The following is a 7,064-nucleotide window of genomic DNA, read 5'->3' as shown; positions in this document are numbered from 1 at the left end:
TGGCATCCTAGGAGTTATCAGACACACACACACACACACACACACACACACACACACACACACACACACACACACACACACACACACACACACACACACACACACACACACACACACACACACACACACACACACACACACACACACACACACACACACACCCTTTTGATTGAGTTATCAGTTTAGACAACCCAGCATTGGGCCACTGTTTGAATAGGCAATTTGCAGGTATTTCTGAGCTAGATAAACATTAAACCCACAAGACCATGGGGTTTGGATCTCATGTTATATGTTGTTGACAATATGTATCAGAGCTGACCAGTCAATAGAGAACATGGTATCAGAGCTGACCAGTCAATAGAGAACATGGTATCAGAGCTGACCAGTCAATAGAGAACATGGTATCAGAGCTAACCAGTCAATAGGGAACATGGTATCAGAGCTGACCAGTCAATAGGGAACATGGTATCAGAGCTGACCAGTCAATAGAGAACATGGTATCAGAGCTGACCAGACAATAGAGAATATGGTATCAGAGCTGACCAGTCAATAGAGAACATGGTATCAGAGCTGACAGGTCAATAGAGAACATGGTATCAGAGCTGATCAGTCAATAGAGAACATGGTATCAGAGCTGACCAGTCAATAGAGAACATGGTATCAGAGCTGACCAGTCAATAGCGAACATGGTATCAGAGCTCACCAGTCAATAGTGAACATGGTATTAGAGCTGACCAGTCAATAGAGAACATGGTATCAGAGCTGACCAGTCAATAGAGAACATGGTATCAGAGCTGACCAGTCAATAGAGAACATGGCATCAGAGCTGAACAGTCAATAGAGAACATGGTATCAGAGCTGACCAGTCAATAGAGAACATGGATTCAGAGCTGACCAGTCAATAGAGAACATGGTATCAGAGCTGACCAGTCAATAGAGAACATGGTATCAGAGCTGACTAGTCTATAGAGAACATGGTATCAGAGCTGATCAGTCAATAGAGAACATGGTATCAGAGCTGACCAGTCAATAGAGAACATGGTATCAGAGCTGATCAGTCAATAGAGAACATGGTATCAGAGCTGACCAGTCAATAGAGAACATGGTATTTATTTTTTTTTATTTTTTTTATTTTACCTTTATTTAACCAGGCAAGTCAGTTAAGAACAAATTCTTATTTTCAATGACGGCCTAGGAACAGTGGGTTAACTGCCTGTTCAGGGGCAGAACGACAGATTTGTACCTTGTCAGCTCGGGGGTTTGAACTCACAACCTTCCGGTTACTAGTCCAACGCTCTAACCACTAGGCTACCCTGCCGCCCCAGTATGTATCAGAGGTACGTAAAAGGAAAGAACGTTATGAGATATTTATGCTATAAAGCAATTATTAACACAGTAGTTAGGGTCCTGGATTCTGATTGGCTGACAGCCGTGGTATGTCAGACCGTATACCGCAAGTATGACAAAACATTTATTAAGAACAGCCCTTAGTCGTGGTTTGTCGACCATATTCCACATCTCCTCGGGTCTTATTGCTTAACGCCTGTAGGTGTAAGCCCTTAGCCCAGGGGTCCCAGGAACCCTCTCCAGGGGTCCCAGGAACCCCTGGGAACCCTTACCAGGGGTCCCAGGAACCCTCTCCCAGGCAAACCATTGACCCAGGGACCTCCCCGTCATATGTGTTAGCAAAACAATACGCTGTCTTGTCTTATCATCAAGTGAAGGATAAAGACAAAGAGAAGTAAGCAATATTTAAATAAAACTAATACTTCCTCATTATTTTTGACCCTCCCCACATTATAACAGGAAGAGGAAGTGAGAGCGCTAAAAATAGCGTATTTACAGGAAAGGTTCCTCGAAAAACATTATTGCTAAGAGGAGCTGTTTATCTGGTTCAACAAAGGTTAGCCATTTGTTAGAGAGAAAAAAAAGGAATGTCCAAGTGAAGAAAGCTTAACAGCAGCCAGTGGCAAAAAAAATTATGTCACACACACACACACACACACACAATACGAGCTAGAGTTGGCTCTCTGCTGACTCCAACTGACCAAAACACAGGACTGACCCTAAAATGACCCAGCCGTGGTACTGTTCTGAGAGATGTGACAGGGATATACACGGAGTATGACCAAACAATAGGAATACCTTCCTAATATTGAGTTGCAAACCCCAACTTTTCCCCTCAGAATAGCCTCAATTCGTCGGGGCATGGACTCTATAAGGTGTTGAAGGCGTTCCATAGGGACTCTGGCCCATGTTGACTCCAACGCTTCCCACAGTTGGATGGATGTCCTTTGGGTGGTGGACCGTTCCTGATACGCACAGGAAACTGTTGAGGGTGAAAAACACTGGCAGCGTTGCAGTTCTTGACACAAACTGGTCCGCCTGGCACCTACTACCGCACCCTGTTCAAAGGCACTTACTTAGATTGTGTTGTCTTGCCCATTCACCCTCTGCATGGCACACATACACAATCCACGTCTCAACTTTAAGGATTTTTAAAAAATCCTTCTTTAACCTGACTCCTCCCCTTTCTTCCACACTGACTGAAATTGATTTAACAAGTGACATCAATAAGGGATCATATCTTTCACCTGGATTCACCTGGTCAGTCTATGTCCTGGAAAGAGCAGGTGTTCCTAATATTTTGTCCACCCAGTGTAACATGGTATGTACAGAGACAATATTTCTGTGATAGTGTACATACAACACCTGGATGTAGGATATGTTCAAATAATTACGTTGTTATAAAATAGAATAGAATAGAATAGAATAATTGTATTTATATATATTTGTTTTACTTTCCCATGACTTACAATCCTTTTGTATCTCCTGTCAAGAAATGAGGAATACAAATCCAAACTAAAACATGTTTGTGCCTGTGTATTTCACCCTTTAAAAAAAATAGTTTCTGACTCCACTTTCACATTCGCTCTGAATAGTTTAAAATAGTTTAATGATTATATGTGTGATTATGTTTTTTGGGGGGGGGGGGTTTATGGAAAGCAGTCTATCACATTTTCAAGATGAGTCTATCGAAATGCTCGCCGTTAGTATCCTTGATGCCGATGTAAATCAAACAGGACGCTTGCTGTCAGAAAGAAAGGACTTTATCCGTTAAAAAACTACTTTAGGGTCAGACCCCCCCCCCCCCCCCCCAAAGAAAACATATGAACGCCAAAGCGTGACTTTCCTTGAGCCATTGTTCTAGCAAACAAATCCGTTTCTCGTTGATAAGCCCCCGGAATAAAGCACGGCGCAGCAGTTTGACACCGCTTGTTGGTGACAAGTTCTACGGTTACCGCCAAACTGCGGGACAGAATGCGGGAAATAATGTTTCCTGACAAAACGTTTCCAATGCAACTTAATAAATCAAATCAAATCAAATTTATTTATATAGCCCTTCGTACATCAGCTGATATCTCAAAGTGCTGTACAGAAACCCAGCCTAAAACCCCAAACAGCAAGCAATGCAGGTGTAGAAGCACGGTGGCTAGGAAAAACTCCCTAGAAAGACCAGAACCTAGGAAGAAACATAGAGAGGAACCAGGCTATGAGGGGTGGCCAGTCCTCTTCTAAATAAGAGAACACTTTAGAAAGTAGCCAGCGGGGACAATAAATGTCAGACTATATTAGTCTATAGATTTAATCAGTAACTGATGCCGCTGTCGGTGATGAGAATAATAAAGATAATGATGATGATAGTGGTGGCGATGATAAAGATAATCATGTCCCATGCCATCACTGTAAATGACATTATAGGAAAGCATCTGTTGTCTCTCCTGTCGTTGATTGCACCTGTTACACCCAGGCCGGGCTGATCTCAGGCTGTGAGGGGAAACATATGGAAGTGGCAGGTGGCAGTTTTAAAAAATGAACCCGTCTCTCCCGCTGTTCCCGCTCTTCAGCACTCTGAGCGGGAGCTCCAGTCCGGTTGATTCATAAGGGAGTCAAAGGGACCCGCGGGCAACAGAGGGCTAGCAGCCAATTATATTGATATCCAAATACTCCCACTTTATTTCTGTGTAATTTTACAGCAAAAAAAAAAAAAAAAAAAAAAAGAAGACATGAACGCGGTAGCCTAGTTTATAGCATATAATAATGAATAGCTTAGTGATAACGATGATAATAATAGTCTAATATGCCTAATTGATTCGTAATACCTCTCTAAAAAGAAAAGGTTCCTGGGGTATCCTTTAGGGGTTCTTCAAATTGAAACTGTGGGGGAACCTCTACAAATTCTTCAAAGAACCCCTTTTACTGGATCCTCGAAGAACCTTTTGAAGAACAGAAGAACATTTTGGGGTACATTTTTTTAATTACCCCCCCCCCCCCCCGCCCCACCCCCCCTATTATAATTATTAATAATAATATGCATAACAATAACAACAAGAACACAATATTTTTAGTTCTCAGTGTTTATTAGGATTCTCGTGGCAAAGCAGAATTTTGAAAATCCTAACATGGGGTAAACTCCCAGCAGAGCCCCAAGTCTAATGGGTTTATCCCCTGGCGTGTTGATGTTTTCCGTATCCATAGACGGAATGATTTAGCAGTGCTTGGTGATCGAACAGGTGTCCTGTTATTATTCATCAGAGGTGTAGTGAGGGGGAAGTCTGTCAATCCCAAAACATAGCGATTATACAGATGATTAACAAAACATCACACACGACAGTATTCATACCTTGGTTTTGTGGTAAATGTGAATGAGAAAAAAAACAACGTTTTTAAATAATGGTTTTCATTCACTTACCTTGTCCATAATGCAGAGAGGCCTATGGGATATTCATTGAAGAGGTCAGGGAGGAGGATGGTAAATGTGATCTGCATTACATACCAATACCTATTAACATACCTTTGTATGCCTCCTCGTCTGTTTGACTGCAAACACAGACACAAAAGTGAGCAGATCAGTCATCTGCACCCAATACAGCTAGCCTTCAACATATTCTAATAGCCTACATATTCTAATAGCCTATATATTATAATAGCCTATATATTATAATAGCCTACATATTCTAATAGCCTATATATTCTAATAGCCTATATATTCTAATAGCCTATATATTATAATAGCCTATATATTCTAATAGCCTACATATTCTAATAGCCTATATATTCTAATAGCCTATATATTCTAATAGCCTATATATTATAATAGCCTATATATTCTAATAGCCTACATATTCTAATAGCCTATATATTCTAATAGCCTAGCCTACATATTCTAATAGCCGACATATTCTAATAGCCTATATATTCTAATAGCCTAGCCTACATATTCTAATAGCCTACATATTCTAATAGCCTAGCCTACATATTCTAATAGCCTACATATTCTAATAGCCTACATATTCTAATAGCCTACATATTCTAATAGCCTACATATTCTAATAGCCTACATATTCTTATAGCCTACATATTCTAATAGCCTACATATTCTAATAGCCTATATATTCTAATAGCCTAGCCTACATATTCTAATAGCCTACATATTCTAATAGCCTATATATTCTAATAGCCTAGCCTACATATTCTAATAGCCTACATATTCTAATAGCCTAGCCTACATATTCTAATAGCCTACATATTCTAATAGCCTACATATTCTAATAGCCTACATATTCTAATAGCCTACATATTCTAATAGCCTACATATTCTAATAGCCTACATATTCTAATAGCCTACATATTCTAATAGCCTACATATTCTAATAGCCTACATATTCTTATAGCCTACATATTCTAATAGCCTACATATTCTAATAGCCTACATATTCTAATAGCCTACATATTCTAATAGCCTACATATTCTAATAGCCTACATATTCTAATAGCCTACATATTCTTATAGCCTACATATTCTAATAGCCTACATATTCTAATAGCCTACATATTCTAATAGCCTACATATTCTAATAGCCTACATATCCTAATAGCCTACATATTCTAATAGCCTACATATTCTAATTTTTAAAAAAAAAATTTATTTCACCTTTATTTAACCAGGTAGGCTAGTTGAGAACACCTTTATTTAACCAGGTAGGCTAGTTGAGAACAAGTTCTCATTTACAACTGCGACCTGGCCAAGATAAGGCATAGCAGTGTGAACAGACAACACAGAGTTACACATGGAGTAAACAATTAACAAGTCAATAACATAATAAATAATAATAGCCTACATATTCTAATAGCCTACATATTCTAATAGCCTACATATTCTTATAGCCTATATATTCTTACCTCTTTGTTGACTGATATCCATTGAATTGTGTCCATTTTCTGTGTTTTTTAGAAAGATTTGCACAAAATATGAAAAGATACATAGTGTCATCAGAAAACATTATAAATGTATATCACACAAGGGACAAACCTTAAACTTAAATTGAGATCTTTACATTTTTCAGTTAAGTGGCTACACCTGCTCTCTTTTCCAATTCAAATCCAAGTGTTTCAGTTAGGCAGTTAGGTTAGCGGGGTTCTTGGAAGAACCTTTTGGGGGCCATTTTCAGTGCCAAGAACCCAACGGTTCTTCAGAGAACTTTGAGGATCTAAGAAGAATGTGAGTGTAATAACAATAACAGGCTATTGTCTATTTTAAGTCTATGTCTTCTATCTCATGGGTTACATTATTTAATGTAGGCCTTCTATAGACTGCTTTATCACTTTCTAGAAAAAAATATTTTGGGATCGAAACGTATGTGTGTGTGTGTGTGAGTGAGCTAGTCTACAATAAAGCATGAAGGAATGTCCAAAAATAAATTAGGACCCTACAGAATTGCAAGACAATGTTCGATTGTTTTTTAATTAACCATTGAAAATGCTGACAGTTTAAAAATCAATTACACGCTATTCTCTTATAACCGCGCCAAGACCTTTAAAATTTTGCCGCGTTGCGCTCTGTTGACTCTTTAGATTAGATATTGTTTCACTGTGGCACTTCATGTCCGTTTCCAGGGAAACTAGGACGCCTCTACAGAGGGGAAACCCTGCTAGTGACGGGGTTCATCTCCCTATCCACCAATGGCGAGCCGAGGAACAGACTTCCCGCTCCGGCATCCGCC

This window comes from Oncorhynchus clarkii, chromosome 6 (genome assembly GCF_045791955.1).
Source record: "Oncorhynchus clarkii lewisi isolate Uvic-CL-2024 chromosome 6, UVic_Ocla_1.0, whole genome shotgun sequence".
In the NCBI taxonomy this organism is placed as follows: domain Eukaryota; kingdom Metazoa; phylum Chordata; class Actinopteri; order Salmoniformes; family Salmonidae; genus Oncorhynchus; species Oncorhynchus clarkii.
This window is presented reverse-complemented; position numbering follows the sequence as displayed.